This window comes from Sapajus apella, unplaced genomic scaffold (genome assembly GCF_009761245.1).
Source record: "Sapajus apella isolate SASKATOON/1434 unplaced genomic scaffold, GSC_monkey_1.0 scaffold1, whole genome shotgun sequence".
NCBI lineage: Eukaryota > Metazoa > Chordata > Mammalia > Primates > Cebidae > Sapajus > Sapajus apella.
This window is the reverse complement of record NW_022436941.1, coordinates 40,954,759-40,977,727: the sequence shown is the minus strand read 5'-3', so window position 1 is coordinate 40,977,727 and position 22,969 is coordinate 40,954,759. Positions and strand designations below refer to the sequence as shown.

The 22,969-nt window shown below is 33.9% G+C and overlaps 1 non-coding gene across 1 annotated transcript; it reads right to left on the bottom strand.

Annotated features, from left to right (window-relative positions):
- Positions 1-270: 270 nt before the first annotated feature.
- Positions 271-389, bottom strand: LOC116554056. Its single transcript, XR_004270032.1, has one exon. It is a non-coding gene; the product is annotated as a 5S ribosomal RNA (ribosomal RNA).
- Positions 390-22,969: the final 22,580 nt, after the last annotated feature.

Below are 22,969 nucleotides of genomic sequence, written 5' to 3'. Positions count from 1 at the left end.
AAAGAGATAATAATTATTGTACCATGGAGAATTTTTGGCAAAAGTAGGTTTGTTGCAATATTAGTTGATTACCTTACTTTCATATTTTCTTTTTATTGGAATGTGAGTCCTTTGTCTTGTTTATTTGTGTATATTTATGGCTTAGTGCAATATCTGAGACATTATTGCTGTCTGTTAAATCTAAATGGTACCCTACTCCACTTTGAGTCATTTTTATGCCCCAAATTCTGACAGTTTCCTCAGACAAGTTCCTATTTTTTTTTTTTTTAAAACCTACAGCACCTGGTATTCCCAGGCAGTCTCCCATCCAAGTACTAACCAGGCCCAACCCTGTTTAGCTTCCGAGATCAGATGAGATCGGGTGCATTCAGGGTGGTATGGCCATAGATGACAAGCTCCTATTAACTGCTGTTGGGTCACTGTTAATCACAGACCTAACCAGGAATCTTTCCTGGGAGTTCTAGAGATATGACTCACATTTACTTTAATAGGTTCACAGAGACGAATATTAAAGTCATAAAGTTTCTGAAGAAAAAATCTAGAATGAAATTATGCATGTAGTTTCATAGGCAAAAAGAGAAAGTGTTAAGGTGAAAATCACAATTATTATAGTGTCTAAATGCAAAGGACTGAGAGAATATCATGAAGAAAAGAGAGTGGTTAATAATGTCAAATATTGTAAGAATGACATGTGGACTAAAAGAATGCCCTCAAATCTATTAGATTGGAGTTGGTTAATTATAAGGGAATACTAAATATCATATCTATAAAAATAATTATGATCTAAATAAAAACATACTGCTTTGTGTAGATGGTAAGAAATACATAGAACTTTTTAGGAAGTGATATGGAATATCAATATAAAATAAAGTATTGCATGATATAGCCATATGAAATATTTGAACATGTGACCCTATGATGAAAATATTTTTAAATAATTCAATTTTTATGAAAAATTATTTTTTAATATTGAGAAAAGAAAAATCATCTCAGCCTTCCTTAATACCCAAAAGGAAAAAAAAAGAGGAAAAATCCTTCTAAAATTCAAATTTAAAACACAAATTATTTGGGCTGGCTGAATACAAACCTTAATCTTCAAGTTTTTTATTAACATTACTTTATTTTAAAGGACTACTTAAGAGTGAAAGACTATGTTTAAACTTTCCCACCAGTAGATTTCTCTGTAACTAAACATTATAGTTACATGATTTATTTCTTAATTAACTTATTTCTTTGTCATCCACAAATTGAACTTTACACTCTAGTTGAAGCAATTTTTTTTTTATGTTTCCTGACAAATCATTTTTTTCTCCCCTCAATCCCTTGTTGTTCATTCTTTTCATTCTCTGAACATTAGTTTTTTCTAGACTTATCTCCTTCCAGAGTTATTCTACCATAATCCAGGATAATTAGATTACATCTAACTCTGTTTACAAACTATGCAGACACAAAGAGATGCATGGGATAGAAGGCCAAGGTTGTTAATTATACCTTACATTTAAGTAGAGACAGATAGAATTTGCAATTTGTGACTGAAATCTGGAATTGCTCATCTTCATTCCTATTTTTGCAATTGATGACTTTTCAGTCTTTCAAAAACATGGAACTCTCCCTATTGTCCAATTTCTGTTGAACCTGTATGTTGCCAAAGAAAAAAACGCACTAGACAGAATTAAGCAGACAGGAAAGAATTCATTCAAGACTATTTTGATAGGGGATATTCAACTCAACTCCAACGAAACAAAACATGGATGAGTTTCCACTTGATGGGGAAGCTAATGAAAAGGTACTGGAGGAAGTGAGTGGAGAGGTTATGCAATGTGATTAGGCCATTTGTATGTACTAATTGGTGCATATAGAAGTTAGAAGTTAGAAGTTAGGCTCCTACCCTCTCACACAACCTGAAAGATAGGGCACTATCTTCTTAGAAGATCACATTTCAAAGAAATGGCTCCCAAGTCCTTGAGAAAGTGTTGTAAAACTAACTAGAGGATTGGAGAAGATTTCTGTACATTTCAGAGGGGCAGAGAAAGAATTTGCAATTACAGATTCTCTAAAGTAAATAAAATGGAAATCATGGGCTCATAGTTGGGAATAAGCCAGTCTATAATTTAGTCAAACAGAGCAAATATTAAGGTCGTTAGGCCATCTTGGTTAATGCCATGCCAGTCCTCCATTGTAAAGCTCTTTTAGTATAGGGACAATAACATATTTTTGACAGTATGTTGCACTATATCTCACAAAAGGAGAGGAGCAAATAGTCAGGTACAATTTTTATTAGTCTTTTTCTGTTATATGCACAGATTGATTGTACGTAGCTCTTTCTCACATCCCCAAAGAATCATAAATTCTGGGACAGGTTTTTGAAAGTTGTTATTATTCATTATATAATATGATTTGGGATATTATTTTTTTGAAAGATTTAAAGCTAATAGGCATCAGGCTTATTTTCCCTTATGACCAGACTGAAGTACAGTGTGTACTGGTCTAAGGTTTAGACTCTACAGGACCCAGTGTTTAATTATGTTCCGCTCTTATCTCAGGCTTTTTCTTTGGTTTACTCTCACCTGGGACAATCTGCTTAACTGCTTATAATCTCACTTTTCATAGCTGTAGGCAGATTAACAGCTTTTTCTGCTTCCCTAAAAGTGGCATGTCGAGAATTACTCATGGTTATAGAATGCCTCAGGCTTTTAGGAGAAAGATGCCACATTAATGTTACATTACCCAAGGAAATCTGTAGAAATCTTTGTTTTTAGACTGTATTGACTCATCTATATAGGGATCATTTTACACACTTCTGAAATTTAATATAATTTCTTACTACTCTCTTTATATTTCTACTTTGAATATTATTTGTAAAGGTTGACATTCCCATGACTCCTGCTCAGGAATGCCATTTGATATCCTCCCTGAATTAGATGGAGTATGGGAATGGGAGGGATGAGAGAAAAACCAACAGAAAATAATTAAACTTTGTGTTATTGTTGCTGGGTAAAATCTACATATTTTAGAAAAATATATTTCAAAGGCTTTTCATCTTTAAATAATATTCAGTAGTTGAAGGCTAGTCATGAAACTCTACAATTTCAGTAGCAACTGAAAAATACATCTCAGACCTTGGCTTTTTTTGTTGTTGTTCATGCAAAAAAACAGCTGCAGGCACAAAAAGCAATCCCAAGGATGCAATTACACTCAATTGCTTTCTAATGTATTCTTCACTCTTTACAACTATTACATTTCCACAGTAATACATTACTTAAAGTAACAATTATCCTGTGATTTGGATTGTTTTACACAAAATTTTACAATGGCTAGAATACTATTTACATATAAACTCTTAAGATATGACTGTTCAAATGAAAAGTTTAGACAAAAAATAAATTTAAGTTTGGCTTTGCTTTAGCTACAATTTTAGAGAGTAAACTTAACTTTCAGTTTTTAGACTCAAAAAAAAAAAGCCAATTCTTTCCAAGGACATCATATTAAGTGAAACAGAAAATATAGGAAAGCATTCTGCTGCTTGGACAGGTTATGGACAGCTCCGTGGTGTATGTGCTGGAGAACATTCTGGAGCCTTTAAATTTGCTCTCTAGCAAGTAACTACAAATATTTTCTTTGTTGATAAATAAGTGAAGGGCCAGGGAAAGGAAGTCAGAACAAAACTTGCTTTTAGAATTCTTCTACTTTAAGAACAATAATATCTAGCATGTAGGTCTTGCCATGTAGTTGGTTTTACCTACATTTAGTTGTCAACACAACCTTGTTATTTAGGGATATCCATATCCTATTTACAGTTGTGGAAATCTAGGCTCTAAGAGGTGAGCATTCGTCCCAAGATGATGGGGTCAATAATTTATAGCTGGACATCAAATGCAGACCTTTCTAGTTCCAAAACCTCTGTTCAAATTTGTTGCCCTCTACTGTGCTTCTTTAAAATCCAGAGTACAGTTGTAGATGCATTCCGTAAGATTTGTGTGTGTGTCTGTTTTTCTTGCTATTGGTGTCATAGGCCAGCACATTTTTGTTTGTCTAAAAAAATTCACTTAATATAAAATTGAAAATATACATATGAATGTAATTGTAATAGTAACAAAATTAATATGGAGGACACCTCAATAGTACGTATTTTGAAAAACATATATCAAAAAATCCCATGGCTTTGAAGTTCCTAGATTGATTTTATAAGTTTAAAAAGAAAAACAATAAGAAAATGAGCTCTTAATAGATTTTATGTATTGAAATATCACAGTAAATACCCAGAAATCTCTTCTAGTGCCACACTTTGCTCAAAGACAATTTTCTTCAAATGAAACCTAACCTGCAGTAGGGTTTATTTAGAGGTGGCAGATTTAACTTCTAGTGAGAATTATCATGAGGAGGTGAATCTCATCAGTGGAATCTTGCCATTGTGATGCAAAGAAAGACATATTAAAATCAAGGGGGCTCAGACGGGCTTAGTCCAGCTCCAGAAATATAGCATCTCAGGTCCCATTTCAGACCTGCTAAAATGTAATCCACATTTTAGGAAGATATCAGCCATTCTTATTCCTATTAAATGTTGAGAACCATTGTCCTAAAATAGGAGGTGCAGTGGAACTTTTAATTTCTTTTTGTAAAATAGCATTTTGGTCCTCAATATATATTGTTTATTAAAATCAACTGTGGAGCTAAAGAAACGAAGGAACTATTGGGCTCATTAAAGACCTGTTAAATCATAAAATCCATGGTGTGGATGTTGGAATATGGCATAGGTAATTAGAGAAAAATTAATACACCACCCCCAAAACATATACATAATCACATATACACTTAATGTGCTCACTCTCCCCGAGATAAGTACATTAAAATGTATGTAGGTGATTCTAACATGGCCACAGTTTGAGAAAACTGAGCTAAGTCTTGTTGATGCAGAGCAAGCCATCTTCAAATCATCCTTCTGGAAAAAGGAGCATTCTGTCCTAAAATTTACCCTATTCCTGTTGATTCTAAATGCATTGGGTCTTTAAAATTTGGTAAAATGCTGTAGTATCCTTATTTTCTCAATGCCCATTCCATCCAAAGGTGTTTTTCTTCTGTAAATCCCAATTCCTCTTTGTCTTTATCTCTCAAATGAAGGACCTCAGATCCTATTTTGTACTATTTACTTGCGTTCATTGTTGTTAATAATATACATTTTTATTATCATTATATTTCCCATATTACCTAAAAAGGTACTCTAAAAGGTTACTTTGAATAGCACACTATTGGTATTCATTTTATTGAGAGAACAAATGAATGAATAAATGGATGACCACACAAAGGATAATAATGATATAAAACAAGTGTAATGTATTAGAATACCAACTGAAGCAGAAGTTAAGAGACTTAATTCGAGCCTCTGTTCTGCTGTTAAATCAAGTATGATATTGAATTAATTTCTCTTTTATACCAACTATTTGCATATGATTATTGGGTGAGATATTTTAAGACTCAATACATGTAAAAATTGAAACAAAATAATTAGCTGTTTTTTGGACTAAATTACCTCATAGCTTTCAGCAGTATCTTTCTGTGTCTCAGAATCCATTTCTACCTAATTAATCAAGTTATGTTATAGATAGTTCTCATCAATAATTGTTGGTATCTTAACACAAAGGCATCACAAAGCATTTAGTAGCCGCATTGTCTAGATGTGTCTGAATTTTATTACGTAACTATACTTGCTATCTATGCTGCATAAAAATTTTCAAAAAAATTAATGACATATTTTACCAACAGGTTGATTATCTCACAGTTACTATAGGATAGAAGTCTGGGCACAGTTTAGCTAGGTTCTCTGCTTTAGGGTACAAGTCCCAATTCAGATATTAACTTGTGCTTCAGTCACATCAGGATTTTGATTGGGAAAAGATCTGCTTCCAAGTATCCTCAGATTGTTGGGGCAGAGTGTTGGCAAAGTCCATCTTCTTGCTGTTGTAGAATAGAGGGTCATGTTACCAAGTGTACTGTTGGCTGGAAATGGCTCTCAGAACCCAGAAAGTACCCAGAACTTCTTATTATGTGACCATTTTCATAAGTCCTTTTCAAACATGGCAGCTTACTCCTTCAAAGCCAGAAATGGAGGATTTCCCTGTCTAATATACTAAGAGAATCTTAGATAACAACATAATCATGGAAATGACATCCCATCACCTTTGCTATTGTCTATTGGTTAGAGGCAAGCCATGGATCCCAGTCACATTTAAGAAGAGGGGATCAAGCAAGGGTTTGGATTGTTGGGGCTCACTTTAGGATGTTTCCACCACAGTTCACCTTTTGGCTTCCATGAATTAATGTCCCTCTTTCCAGAAATATATATTTTCTCTCACTTCATGGTCTCTCAAATGATTATGAGTCTTCCATAGGTTTTATGAAGATTTATTTCACTAGATAAAAGACACATCTGTAGATGTTTTGGAGATTATCTCAACTTTTGTTTTTTTTCTGAGATAGCTGAGGGACAATACCCTTCAGCTTCCTAGAGGTCTATTTGTATGGTTAAAAAGATCTGTGAGGCACTCTTTTAATATTTTGAAAAAGGCTATGGCGTGACTTTTAACTTTCCTGAAATTTTTACAAAAGATTATGCAATTTACAACCTCAGCTCTTTCTCTAGAATATAGTTTACTGTCTACGAATCTCATAAATTTAAGCTTGTTTTTTATTCGCAGTCTGAGAATTTTCAAAACAATCAAATTCTCGTTCCTTTTGTTTAACATTTCTTATATCAACTTATCTCTTTCCTCTTGCATTTTTTTATAAGCAGCAAGATTGCACCACCAAAACATTGCTTAGAAATATACTGGGCATACAGTTGGCCCTTGAACAACATGGGTTTGAACTGTGCAGTTACACTGAAGATTTTTTTTAACTGAGCAAGATTCTACAGGGCCTGCTATAGAAAATTGAGTATGCATGAATTTTAATATACCGGGGTCCTGAAACCAATCCCCAGGGACACCATATACTCAAGTTTATCACTTACTGGTTGCACTTTCCACATAACTGAAGACAATTTCACTTGACTTTCTGATATTTCATTACTGGAATCCCACTTCCTCAATTTCCCGGTATCATATTCTTCACTTCCTCTGAGCCCTGTCAGCTTTCTCATCTATATTTCTATAACAGCCTGTTCAAGGTGATTTAGGCTCCATTGTGCTCATTAAAATTCTCCCACCTTCTTCTAACTTCCTGATTCAAAAAGCACTCTCACATTTTAGTCATTTATTACATTATCACCGACTTATACCGAAATTTGTATTAATTTTCTATTGCACAAACTTAGCCATTTAAAAGACATACTTATTATCTTATAATTTCTGTGGGCCAGGATCCCAAGCATGTTCTAATCGGATCCTCTACTCAGGATCTCACAAACCTGCAATCAATTTGTCAGCTGACTACATTCTTACTGGAAACCCCACTAGGGAATAATCTACTTCCAAACTCATTCTCTTGCAACTGTATGGCTGAAAGCCCTGTTGTTGTTGTTGTTGTTTCTTTTCTGGCTATGAAGAGGACTAGGTGGCAGAGGACTGTGGTCAGCCTCTAGAGGCTTACAACCCCGAGATGGCAGCCAGGAATAAAATGGAGGCCTCAGTCCTACGGTCACAAGGAGGTGAGTTCTGCCAACAATCTGAGGAAGCCTAAAGAGAAAGGATTCCTTGTTTGAGATTCCAATGAGAGCTTAGATCTGGCTAATACCTGTACCAGCTTGTTTGACTGAAAGAATGATGTAATTTGCTTTCATTGTTATATCACCTCTAATTTCCTGCATGAGCACAAATCATTCCTTAATTCTTCATTTTCTGTCTTCTCATACATACAACGATGTAACATGTTAGTTAAGCACACAGACCTTGTAACCAGAATTCCTAGGTCACAAGGTCTGTGCTTTGCTCTGTACTAGTTATCAACATCTCTAAGCTTCAGTTTTGCTTTGCTTTGTATTAGTTATCAGCATCTTTAAGCCTCAGTATTTGCTCTGTATTAGTTATCCCAGCTTTGCTCTGCATTCGTTATCAACATCTCTAAGCCTCAGTTCCTTTACTATTATATATAATGCTGCTGTATCATAGGGTTGTTGTGAGGATTAAATGAGATACATGTGGAAAGCCTTTAACTAGGCATCTGATACATGTAAAATGTTTAACTGTCTATATTTTTGAAATGGAGATAATTTAATAAGACTTCTTACCTAGGTAAAAGTAACTATGTGTAAAGTACTTTCCAGGAACCAACATTATAAATGACGATATTTGACATATTACTCAATTTCCCAAAACTCTGCCCAACCTGAGGATACAATTATTTTTCTTAATGTCAAAGAAGCAGGTGATTTTTCAATATACTGGTGAATGGGCTATATTAACCTTAGAAACTAAATTAAATTAACAAACTATAAATTTCATAGATCTCAAGATTGTTACCTTGTCAGAATGACAGCTTCTTAAATGAGTTTTAATTCACAGTCTATCTATTATTTTCACAATTGTAAATCCTAAAAATTGAAGTCCTTAGGAAATGAGAAAAAAAGGACAGTCAGCAGACTTTGCCATATTTATGCATCAATTAAAAGTATAATCCTTGGTTGCATTTTGCAGTCACTATCTTTTTATCTAGTCTTTGTTAATGTGATTTTCTTTTCTTTCTTTCTTTTTATTTATTTATTTTTTTGACAGAGTCTCACTCTGTTGCCCAGGCTGGAATACAATGATACAATCTGGGCTCACTGCAACCTCTGCCTCCTGAGCTCAAGCAATTCTCCTATCTCAGCCCCCCAAGTAACTGAGACTACAGGCGCATGCAACCATGCCCAGCTAATTTTTGTATTTTCAGTAGAGATGGGGTTTCACCATATTGTCAGGCTGGTTTTGAACTCCTGATCTGAGGTGATCCACCTGCCTCGGCCTCCCAAAGTACTGGGACTACAGATGTGAGCCACCGTGCCTGGCCGTTAATGTGATTTTTATCCCAATCACTACAGTGTCTATAATTTCAGTTATGCTCTCTTTTTCATATATCTTTCTCAATACATTTCTGTGTCATTTTTAAAATAAGTATCTCAACACTTGCCTTCCATCCATTTGGACTTCCAAAAAAACTACAGACAAGTCAGTAAAATTCCTTATATGAGAAGGCTTTTAAGAGCCACATTTCTCATTTTGATGTAATACTATAAACCTTAAACTAGGAATCAGAAGATAAGGGGGTCCCAACTAACATCTTTCTATATTAAGAAATATTTAAAGCTTTTGGTTCCTTCATCTTGTGTGGAAATTGAGTTGGATACTAATTTTCTTTAAATCACTAAAACTACATTTCTGCCTAGAGTATATTTAATAGTTGAAAATAATTGTTGGAGCCAGAAATAAAGGTGGGATGAGAAAGCTTTTTAAATGACATTAATTCACTTTATTATCCGGCGGCATTCATGAGGCATCTTAGAATAAATTTCTTCAGAATGGCAGAGATTCTCTCAACCCTCCAGCTCTGTTCTGGAGTTAACATCCTATTCTTCAATTCAGATGTGAAGACAGGAAGGGATGGCTTTTCTCAATTCACACATTTGGGAAAGAAGTTTTTCAAATCAGACACTGGATAACAGAATTTTTGAGACATCTTTTAAAAGCAGTTAATCTTCAAATTCTTGTTTTAAATATATAAACCCCATATTCAATGCCTAGATTTTCATCAGTATTGAAGAAAAGGGATTTTTTTATTTGTCTAGTCTTCATTTAAAGCATGGACAATGTATGTTTAAGGCTGCATTATTTCATGATTATGCAAAGTTAATTACTCTTTATTATCCGTAGACTTAAAAACATGAAGCGCACTTGGGTCTTGTTTTTAACGATTGACTTGTAAAATTATACAAACACATAAAATGTTATTATGCAAGGCTTCACAATATGTTAATAACTTCCAACATGAAATAATTGGATGGTCCCAATTTGAGTCACACCATCTTTTGTTATCCCTGATGAAAAAGGATGTAGAAATCAAGAATAAAAGTGATGAGAAATAAAAGAAACATTCATTTTGAAGTTTTCCCACCTAATGAATCATAGTATTCAAGTTAAAATCCATTTCCAGCATGCCTGTATCCATAGAGGATTTATAACACTTTAGAACCAAAAAGCCAGCTTCCAATGAAAGAACAGCTTCAGCTGGGAGAGAAATATAAAATCAGACCTTTGCTCCCTCATTGTTGTATATTTTCTAAAGTGTTCAGAAAAAAAGATTTAGAGTAAAGAAAAGAAAGTTATATTGGAAAATAAGCACATTGTCATTTGATCATTAGGACTGATATAAGTTGAAACACTGGGTTGATTACTGAGATCTCAGTATATTTTTATGTTGAAATTAAAAAAAAATGAAATGCCTTCAAAATATATATTACATAAAAAAGAATAAAAAACTTGAATTGCCTTTTGACACTTTTAATGAGTAAACAGATGATTTATTTATTTATTCTCATGATATTTATTAGGTTGCTGGAAATCATCTACTTTATATAGCTACTATGGTAGAAAAGCTATTTTCACCTATAATTAAAAATATTTTAATATTCTCATATGTTCTCAATTCCCTACACTTTCTGCTATTTCTCTTCACTTTTCTACAGAGAAAGTCTCTACCTATGCTCTGCTTGTTCTGTCAGTGGTAGACTACTTTTGCATGTTTCTTCTTTCTAGGCTTATGGTAAAGGCCTTTACACAAGGCTTCTGTTGTTCTTGTTCGCCTAAATCTCACACAAACCTTGTGCTCCAAGGTATTAGGGTGGGGCTATCTCAGAAATGTGTTCTTTTCTGTCTTAGGTATCAGAGAATTTACTAACACTTCTCCTGCAGTTATAAACCTCTGCTTGAAATCAGCATTGAATCCTCTGCCCAGGATGCTTTCCTGACCCTGGATCCAGGCTGAGTTTCTGTATCTGCTCTGACCCCCAGCATCAATGTATTATTTCTTGTGTCTAGGACATTAGTAGTTTCTTTATATTTTCCCCAGAGGCAGATATCTTCTTCTACTCCCTTTACATCCAAAACCATTTTTGCCTGTGTCCTTGTAGCAAGAGTGTTTGTTGCTCTTTCCTCAATAGCTAAATGCTTTTGCCTCATAGGAAACAAAGGTCTTGGGAAAAGGGCAGGTGTTTGTGCTCGTCCTCAGGAAACTAATTATCTAGTGAACATTTTGACTACCAAGGTATGTTTTTTCCAGTGTCTTGCCTTGCTCCTAATCTTTCTCATGATTATACCATAAAGTCTTGTGGAAAAGAATAAATGAGTGCTAATTCTCTTTGTGTCTGGAGGCCTCAGCTCTTGCCAACAGACATAGTAGCCCATATTTAGCCTTTAAGAACATATAAAAACTTTAGCTAATTTTGTCTTAAGCACTTGTATGGTTAAGTGCATAATTAGCTAAAGGTTTTACACGTTCTTTAGCAAATTAGCTAAAGTTTTTATGTACGGACAAGTGCATAAGACAAATTTAGAGCTAAAGTTTTTACATGTTCTTAAACTTATTCTTAAGCACAGAATAGCCATCTCTATTCTGTGGTCTGGCAAAACAAATAGTTCATGTGTCCCATCTCTTGGTGGGCAGGGTAGCTACTCTTTGGAATTCACTTTCCCTGATGCCCTTGAGACCTCAGCTCTTTAATGAGTTCAAGAAGAATTATGATTATAGATTACCTGTATTATTCTAATTATTATAGTAGAGGAAACATTTTCCTGTTAGTTCTGGAATTAGAAGACCATAATACTTCCTTCAGATAATTTATACAAACATTTAAGAACAATAAAAATGTATGTTATTATTCAGTTTAATAAGAAGAGAAAGATCAGTGAATATAAGTCCTTAACATGTAATCTACATACATGAAATCACTTTATAAACTAATGTTTTAGCTTATAAGGATGCTTTTAACAGCTTTTTTCCCGTAGTGGATATAGTAGACATGTGCTACTGAATGTCTTGCAGTAGGGTTTTGGCTAGATAATGTCATGCATCCTTATAACAGAACACTGCAGCTAATTAAAACCAAGGATATGTTGGTTGTTTTTTTTTTTTTTTTTTTTTGAGGAATTTTTCCATTTCATTAAATCTGCTGTATTTATTGGCATAAAGTAGTCTATTATAAGCTCTCATCCCTGAACAGACATTGTTTCTAGGCCTATGGTAAAGGCCTTTACCTCTATGTCTGTGTCTATTTGCTCTAACATGATATGTTCTCTTTGTATTCCTGATATTGGTATTTTGTGTTTTCTTTCTTTTTTGCATAAGCGTTACTTAGGGGATTACTAGTTTTAAAAGAATAAGAACTAGAAAATCTAAGTAACGTATATATCCATCTATCTTTATATCAAACCAGCAATTTATATATAGATGAATAACTATAGATCTACAGATATATCTCTTTTTTTCTCTCTCTCTATACATATATCATAAATATATACATTTATATATATTTATATATAGAAAGCATATATATGCTATATAATAAATATGTATGTGCTCCCTCTCTATATATTTCCATATATATTAATATATATTACATATATTCTAATATATAAAGTATATGTAATTTATATATATATATTTCCATATATATAATATATAAACATAGAGAGAGAGCATCTGTGTGTGTGTATACATGCTTATGTGTATAGATTATGATCTATCTGTCTCTATACATAATTTAAAAAGAATTTCTGTATATTGAAGTAACAATTACAGGATATGGATGATCCTCTAAACATACAGCTTCAGTCCCGATAGGACTGTTATTTCAGTCAATATGTCCCTTATCTCTGCAGATGTAGCTTTGCGTGGAAAAAATAGAATCATTTCATATTCTTCCTGCTAACAAAGTTTTTAACAACAGAGGAAATTAGCAAATGTATTAATACCTCCATATTTATAAATCAAAGATATGCATGTACATGATCACAGAAAAATTGTAAAGGAATAAACTATAAATGAAAGTGTGAATAATCTTGGGATAGTGAGATTAACAGTGAATTTTATGTTATCTTCTTGCTTACTTACAATTTTAATATTTCTATAATACAAACAGTTTTGCTTCTGATTTAGTCTTCTTTTCTCCTTATTTTTTGAGAATTTTGGGTACACAAATTGAGAAAGCTTCCATTTAGAAAGAATTTGCATTTTGCTTCTTCTTATGTGAAAATGTAGCTACTAAACTCGTAGCTCTTTAAGTCCTGGCTTTGAAAATAAGTCTTAAATTGAGGATCCTCATCTATTGCTGGTTAAAATCTTTGCTTCATTTGCTGACTTGGCTGTTAATGAAGTAGAAACACAGGAATTTTCCCCATGGGCCATAACACCTGTGAGAACAATTTAATGACTCAACAAATGATGGAAGTGTCCTAACAGTGTGTTATAAACTTTCCCTGGATCAAGGACGTTGGCTGACAGTAGTCTCCACTCACAACCTCCCTGTGGTCTGAATCCATTAAACCCTCACTGTGGCAGAGTCCCATTAGACAAGAAACAATCTATGAGTATCCTTCTAAATAGATTAGGGAGACAGAGCAATTGAAAAAAATTCCAGAAGGGTTTCCAAAAAAGTGGAACTTTAATCATGAGCTTTGCTTACTCTTTATGTTTATGTTTCCAATTGTGGTATGTGGCCAACCTTAAAAGAAAATGTTGCATTGTCTTTGGCTTCCTTTGATTAAAAACGAAAATCGTAATCTATAAATCTCACATGTTCTGACAAAAAAGAAAAATAAATAGCTATTGCAGTATCAGGGGACTTTTAGGTCCCATTTATACATTTTTCAAATTTCCGTACCAGATTTGTAGACCTGAACACATACATCCCTCTCAAATTTTCATTTGGAATATTACACATGTAATACATGAATAAAAATTTCATGTAAAACATTAAAAATATGGCCAAGCATGGTGGCTCATCTGTAATCTCAGCACTTTGTGAGGCCAAGGTGGGTGTATCACCTGATGTCAGGAGTTCGAGACCAGCCTGACCAATATGGCAAAACCCCGTCTCTACTAAAAATACAAACTTAGCTGGGAGTGGTAGTACATGCCTCTAATCACAGCTACTTGGGAGGCTAAGGCAGGAAAATTGCTTGAACCTGGGAGGCGGAGGTTGCAGTGAGCCGAGATCATGCCATTGTACTCAAGCCTGGGTGACAGAACGAAACTACATTTCAAAAAAAAATACAAAAAAAAACAATCTCTATCTCTATCTCTACCTGTATCTGTACCCATATCTAGATAGATATATAGATACATAGATATAGATAGATAGATACATAGAGAGATAGATGATAGATAGATAGAAAGACACCTCTTTACTATTGTCCAATCTCATGCCTCTCACGAGGAGGGGCCACTGTTTTGAATTTAGAAAGTAAATCTCAGTAATTGCTTTTATCTCTCCCTTTATATTTGCTATAATTTCCTTGAGTTAGACTTACCTTGACATTCACTATAGTTTACTTGTAGATGCTTAATTTTTAATAGAAATTATATTATACTGAAAAAATCACATTTTTACTAAAGTTTCCTCTGGCTCTCTCTTTTGGTTCACCAATTTCTTCTTCAATAGCAATTGTCCTGCTCTATAATTTAGCTCTTCTTTAGATTACTTATTTTTAAAATATTTCAGAATTTCCTGTTCTTCACAGATAAATATCTTTTTGCTTTTGTATAAACGTTTTGAATACATACAGGCTTGCCTTGACTAGCAACACATTCTTACTCATTATAATTCTGTGATGGATATGGACCACTCAGATGGCCATCTCCTTTTGACATATATTTTTTCCATATTGCATATTGGTGTAAAAATGAGACGTGTTTAAAAATCTACTATCAATGAAGCGGAAACAGCTTCTGCAATCTTTGCAAACATATAAAAAGACTCAGTAAAATCAAACGTTTTCATTCAAAATTTATTCATTAAGTACCTATTAAGGTTAGTAACTGTGTTAGGCATGAGTGTACTAAAAAGTATAGTAAATGTGGTTAATTCACCAATTCATTAATTTATTCATTCAACAAATACTTCCTGACAGTGACTCCATGGCAAACCTGATCTGTCTGTAAGATTAGATCTTGATGTTGATCACGAGATCAGCAAGGTTACTATGGATAATTGTCCCATGAATAATTTTGTAAATTATCAGGTATTGTGAAGCAATGTAAGAAATGAGTGTAAAGTGATTCAGCAATACTGAATCATTGTGTTAGATAGTGAAATTTGATAACTTTCTGGAAAGGTAACAATTGAGGTAAACCTGAATAACATAAAAGAGTCAACCAATCAAAGACATGGGGAAATAGCAGTTCTGTCAGAGGAATATTTAGGGAAAGTGTTTATGGGAAAAATGAGTTTAAGGTGTTTAGCGAGTAGGAATAGGCATTGTGATTAAAATACAATGAGCCATTTGGATATGTAGGTAATGGCTCCTGAGAGGCATGTGTGGACTAGATCATGTACACGTGGTTGACTCCTGAGAGGTATGTGTGGACTAGATTGTGTACACGTGGTAGACTACAGCAAGTAGTTTGTCTTCTTTTTCCTTTATTTTTATAATTTTCAGTAGGAAGCTATTAGAGCATGATGCTGAGCAAAACATATGGTCTGAAGTCTTATTTTAATGCTTACTGTATGCTTATGTGGAGAATGGACTACAGAACTGCAAAGAAGAGAAATATAAAGTCTCTTGATGTAGTGCTGGTAATACATGACAGTGGCTTAGAGTAAGGAGAAGGAAAAATGGATGAATATATTTAAAAGCTACGTTTGAAAGGACTATAGATATTTTAGACATAAAAGAAGGAAGGAAATAGATGAATCAAAGATGAATTCACCACAGCAGGGATAACTAATACATTCAAGGTTCTCATAGGAAAAGCTATTTAACTGTACTAAAGGATGAGTTCGAGTTAGCCCAATGTTACCAGAAGATAGGAGAACATTGAGAGACATGTAAAATGCTTTACCTTTATTCTGAGAATAAGGGGAATAAATGAAAATTTTAACAGGGAACATAATCATATTTTTCATATCAGAATGATGGATTATCAGAATCACCTGGCTCCCATCTCTGTAATTTCAGTCATTTAGTAGGAAAGATGCAACTTAAGGATATTTGGCTTATTCCAAATTTGGATGAAACAATATAGGTTTTCAGTTTCTTGAAATTCTGGTAGTATATAAGACACTGAGGAAGGGTTTTATGCTCGGAATGGAGAATCACTAAAATCTCAGAAATTTGGCATGAAGAAAAATTGAATGTCTATATTCTCCATCATGAACCATCTTGAAGATTTTGCAAGGAATTTTGCAGAGGCTGTTAGAAAAGCTGTGAAAGGAATAGATACTTGTAAGAATGCAAAGTGAGAACTAAATCTTCCAATCTTTCTAATTGGATGTTTGATATGTGAGGAAGTCTGAAACAATATTAAAAGTGCTACATTATTTTGTATATTTCTCGCTTTTCAGTGTTTTTATTGTTAAGATTTCCAAAAGTTTCCAAAAGCTGGAATTGAGATAAAATCTATTAAGAAACTGCTTTTCTCAGAATGAAGCCATGATCTTTGTGTGTAGTGAACAGATCTAATATTTTACACTATTTGGCAGCACAGATGGTTCAAAAAATACTATAACCACTGACACTCTTCAGCTTTTTCTTTCTAGTCATGTTATGGCAAGTACAGAATTAGCGAGTGCCTTGCAATCTAATAATGGTGATGAGGATGTGTTGTGTTGTATATTAGGAAAGCAGAATTATGCAAAGTTCGATATTGACTTTAGGGAATTATCAAACATTGTTCTTTTTAGATTGTAAAATAATTTCAAGATTTGCATCTTTGATTACATTTTCTTTTCTTCCTTCTATTGCCAACCAGTTTCCTAGAAATGCATGAAAAATAAATATACTTGGCAAAGGAGGTGATAAGATCCAGTTTTGGTTGGTAACACTGTTAATCTGTTGTGTCAGACATTGTGGTAAATAATTTACTCAAGTAGCACAAAGAGAAAAACGATACTTTTGGGATATACTCCCATGTATGCATTCCTTAACTGCTGATCTACACTCACATTTTACATTTTTAGTAGGATCTCTATAATATCAAACTTCAAACCCACATAATGAAATCATGACACTGAATAATGAAAGCCAAACATACTCTATGATGAGGATCAAGAGTTTGAGGAAATTTTTACCCGTTAAGTCTTGCATTGCTATTCTCCTCATTATCCTAGTGTTTCTGTTATCTTTGAACTGATGCCTCTTATATTGGAATTTTATTTTCTCACTTGGATTAGGAATGCATATAAATTTTATCTTAGTGACTCACATCTTTACTCGTAGCAATCTTACCTTACTCATATTTTTTTACGCTCATTGGAGCTTTCCTGTCTGTTCAGACTCTTGTTCCTGGAATTTCTTACCCATCTCTTTCTATCACTATGCAAAGGTAAAACTAGAGAAACAACAAAAAATGTAATGAAAAACAACAAAAGCAAGATTTGGAAATCACAAGAGAAGATCATGGACACAAAGATTTACTTTCTAGGTAAATATTATCCTATGTAAGTCTCAGTCAAAGACAACAAATGAGTGTATCTCAAGTTAGTTTTTATCAAAGCAATTAGAAATACTGTAAAATCATTGGCTTTGCTTTACAATTGTCAGTGGTATTATGGTTTGAGTTCTCCCAAAGTAAGAGTCTGATACAATGATTTTGTTCTGAGTAATTTATTTGGGATGTGTTCTCAGGAAGTGCTGTAGGAGAGTGGCAGCAAAATAAACGAAGAGTGTGTTACTGAGTGGGCAGCTGAAAGTTAATATTTCATACAGAAAATGTATGAAAAGTACCTCTAAACTGTCCCAATTAGGGATGACCAGTTTACATGCAAGACTTACATCCCTCACTGTGTGAAGGTTGTTTTTCGTACATCTGGCCTATTTCACTAACAAGACTGCTTTTGTATCTAGAGAACAGGTGATTGTCTCTTTTTGACATTTGAGGAGATATGAGCAGGTTACCAGCACCATCCATTTCACAGGGTACAAGGTACAGGTCTGTGTTTTAGCCATGGTAATTAAGTGAATATTGAAATAAAAAAATTCACTATTATTTTGGCTTCCTAGTACAGAGAAAATTATGCTTACACTACACTATAGTCTATTAAGCGTGCAGTAGCATTATGTCTAAAAAATCATCCATCGCTTTATTAAAGGGCTTATAACTAAAAATGCTAATCTGTAGTTATCTGAACCTGCTGTGAGTCATCTTTTTGCTGGTGGAGGCTCCTGCCTCAAGGCTGATGGCTGCTGACTAATTATGGTGGTAGTTGCTGAAGGTTAGGGTGTCTGTGGCAATTTCTTAAAATTAGACAATGAAATATGTCATATTTATTGAATTTCTTTATAAAATATTTCTTTGTAACAAACAATGCTGTGGGATATCATTTTAGTCACAATAGCATCTTCAAAATAGGAGTCAGTCCTCCCAACCCCTGAAGCTACTTTACCAACTAAGTTTATGTACTATTTTAAATATTTTGTTGTCATTTCAACGATGTTCACTGTATCTTCACTAGTAGTGGATTCCACCTCAACAAACCACTTTCTTTGCGCATCCATAAAAAGCCACTCTTTAGTTATTGAAATTTTATTAAGAGATTGCATCAATTCAGTCACCTCTTAAGGTTTCACTTCTAATTCCAGTTCTTTTACTATTTCCAACCCATATGCAGTTCCTTTTTACACTGAAGTCTTGAGCCCCTGAAGGGAGTTTATGAGAGCTGGAATCAACTTCTTCTAAACTCCTGTATATGTTCTTTTGACCTCCTACCATGAATCGTGAATGTTCTTAACCTCTAGAATGATGAATTCTTTTTAGAAGGATTTCAACTTACTTTGTCCATGTCCATCAGAGGAATGGTGATCTGTGGTGGCCACAGACACACAATATTTTTTAAATAATGAGACTTAAAAGTTGACATTACTCTTGACACATGGGCTGCGGAATGGATGTGGTGTTAGCAGGCAGAAAACTACATTAATGACATCTCCATCAGGCTTCTTGTCTTGGGTTACTAGGTGCATTGCCAACGAGCAGTAATATTTTAAAAGAAATCTTTTTTCATAAGCAGTGGTTTTCAACAATGAGCTCAAAATGTTCAGTAAACCAGGCTTTGTTGTTTCACTTATCAAGCATAGGCAGAGTAGATTTAGTATAATTTTTAAGGCTCCTAGGATTTTTGGAATGATAAATAGCATTGGCTTCAACCTACACTGATTAGCTGCATTAGCGCTAGGAAGCTAGCCAGCCTGACCTTTGAAGCTGTGGAGCCAAACATTGAATTCTCCTCCCTACTTATGAAATTCCTAGAAGACACTGTTTTATCATAGAAGACTTCCTTCATTTAATATCTGTTGTTTGGGGAAGCCAATTTTATCAATGTTCTTAGCTACAGCTTCTTGATAAGTTGCTGTAGCTTCTACATCACCACTAGCTGCTTTACCTCGTGCTTTTATGTTATGGAGACAGCTTCTTTCCTTAAGCTTTATGAACTAATCTCTGCTGGCTTCCAACTTTCCTTCTGCATCTTCTTCATTCTCTCAACCTTTATAAAATTGAAGAGAGTTAGGGTCTTGCTTTGGATGAGACTTCGGTTTCAGAGAAAGCTGTAGTTGATTTGATCTATCCCAACCAATCTTTTCCATATCAGCAATAGGTTGTTTCACTTATCATTTGTTTGTTCACTGGAGTAACACTTTGAATTTCTTTCAAAAACTTTTCCTGTGCATTCACAACTTGGTTGTTTGGCACAAGAGGTCTAACTTTCAAGCTGTTTTTGCTTTTGACATGCTTTCCTCACTAAGCTTAATCATTTCTATCTTTCTATTTGAAGTTAGAGATGTGCAACTCTTTCTTTCACTTGAACACTTAGAGTCCATTGAAATGTTATTAAGTGACATAATTTTACGATTGTTGTGTCTCTGGAATTAGAGAAGGAGAGATATGGGAATAGCTGATTGGTGGAGCTGTGAGAAAGCATACAACATTTATCAATCAAGTATATTATTTTATAGGGACACAGCTCATGGCATCTCAAACCATTGCAATAGTAACATAAAAGATCACTGATTGCAGATCACTGTAAGAGATACAATAATATGAAAAAGTCTAACATATTGTGAGAATTGCCAAAATGTGACTCAGAGACACAAAGTGAGCACATGCTGATTGAAAAAAATGGTGCGGATAAATTTGCTCTAGGCAGCTTTGCCACAAACCTTCTATTTGTAAAAAATGAAGTATCTACAAAGTACAATAAAACAAAGTGCAATCAAATGAGGGTATGCTTGTGAATGCAAGAAGTATTATGCACCTAAGTGCTCCCTTTCCTCGCATGGGAAACAAAAACTTGTGATGTTTTAAAATCAGTAGACAAAGTTAAACTGATTTTTTTTCCAATAAATGCTATTGTGAAATCAATTTAGCTGCATTATTGAGGTATTGTCTGTCTGTAATATTACTTCACAAGCTTGTTTCAGTATCCTTTCTTCCAGGGGAAAAGAAATCACTAGAATGGTGGCTCTTTTAGTGTGATACCTCTTATGGAAAGTGCTTTGAGACATCCCTATAGAAATATTCAAGCAATGATAAGTCCTAACTGACCAGACTTAAAAGACTTTATTGAAATATTATCAAGAAAGGAAAGAGGGTCTATACAGCCTGCTGTTAGTATTTCTAACTCTATATGAATGTCAATGTAGCTTTGGAATGCCTAGAAGCAAATTGATTCTATTTTTTCCAGTTTTGTATAATTCTGTGGCTACAGTGAAAAAATGAAAAGATTTGGACCTAGCTGGGGAAATATCATCTTTGCACATGGAGTACACCTGGTAAATTGGTTGATTCTTGCTACATCCAAACATTTCTGAACTCTCCTTACTTTTTCAATCTTTTGGAAAGAGGAAGAAAACTGCCTCTCTAACTGTTTCCTCTGGGTTATGGACAGCGGCCAGGTTTGGTTAAAAAAAAAAATTCCTCAGCAAGCATTTGTGAATCATTGGTAAAACTTTAAATAGCACAGGATTTTCTGACTGGGCTCAGTACTTCATTATTTACAAAAATTGAAATGGAGTTGTGCTTAAGTAGAACAAAACTACAGTTGCCTCTTCTGCCTTCACTCTCGGAGTCATTTCTGGGAAAAAATCCAAACTTTACCATCTGTGGTTTCTTAGCAATATGTAAAAGAAAAGAGTTTGATTATTAATTGAGCTGAGTTGGCTATCCCCCAGAGATTTACACTTTGATAAGTCCCCACTTGACCAGTTGGCTTGCTTGTTTTATATCTTGTGAAGCAGGAGCCTGAATTGTTCAACCATTTCAAAATATCCACATGTTCCTCCTCCAGCAATAATAGTAGTTATAAACTTATAATGTAGCATAGAATCTTACTACTATTGGATTACAGAATTATGAGCATTTTCCCCCACCCCCACATACAGTCAGCTTGGAATTGAACAACTAAAAGACAAGAAAATAAGAACATAATTTTTTTACTCAGACAGCTGCATTAATAATGTGTTACATTCATCTGTTCCCTAGACATTAATAAAGAAAAATGTGTAGATAAAAATAAGATGATCCATTCTCAGGAAACATCTGACCTAGAATATCGTCCCTACAGGCTTCAGTGAATTTAAAGACATTTTTGAATCCTTCTTTTTGTATAGATTACTTGAAATTTTGAGATCTCTTAAATAATTCTTTACTATTTGTTTCTAACTACTATTTTACACTTGTTCATAATTTATTTATTTATTTATTTATCGTAATTTCATGTCATAAATTTTCATTCCCTTTATTTTTCAAATTATCATAAGACTTTTACCTAATACATTTTTTAATTTATGTAAAGGTTAGAATAAGAAAGATAAGGGTAGGCATGGAGGACAACTTCATTATTACCGAGGTTGTGAAAACAGAAGATATTACCAAAGCCTTCTAAATATTTATGTATTATCTATTGTGTATAGCATGCAACATCTATTAATTTTATTTCTTATCATCTTAACCTGCAAATGTTTTTTATGTTTTCTGATGTGATATATTCTCATAAGTAAATTACTTTTTGGGAGAAATGGTATTATCTTTTCTATACTACAAAGCTACTCTCTCATGTTTTGTGTCTTTCATTTGTTAAAAGACCTTCATGATCCTGTTTTGGCATCATCTACAGACTTGCCCTTCACTTCTTAGCCTGCTGCTGAGACTTCTTGCAAGCTCTGAATACAGTGTGCTCTTTTTGCTGCTGGGTTCTGTATTCTGTCTGGAATGCTCTTTCTCTGTCATTGTCTAGTTAAATATTATGAATTTATAAGTCTCCTCTTAAACATATTCTTCCTTGAGGCCTGCAGGACTCTCTAAAGTAAGGTCTGTACTTACTATATATTCCCATAGAACCTACACTCTCCTTTGCTAGTTTTTAATGCTTATCTTGCTGGTAATGCTTTTGTTTGTCTTTCCCCACTAGATGGTGAGTTTCATGTGGCAGAAATCATGTTTTTCTTGTTTACTGACAAATTATTAGTGTACAGCAAATATTCTCTGACACATAGTAGGTGCTGAATAAAAAATTATTGAATATTTCTTTTATGATTTTTACTGTCAATAGGAATTATTTTATCCTGGGAAAAAAAGATTAATGGACAATTTAAAAAATGAGAAAAAGATGACTCTCCTACATTTGTAGAACAATGTAATATAAGCATGTACACATTATTAATAGTTTGTAGATATACATATATAAACAAAAAAATTAACAAATACAATCTTTCAATGTCTAGCTGTTTAAGTGGTATTTGATCTGTCTTTGGGCCATTCAGTAAATGTGGAAATGGGCTGAACAAGCATGGCT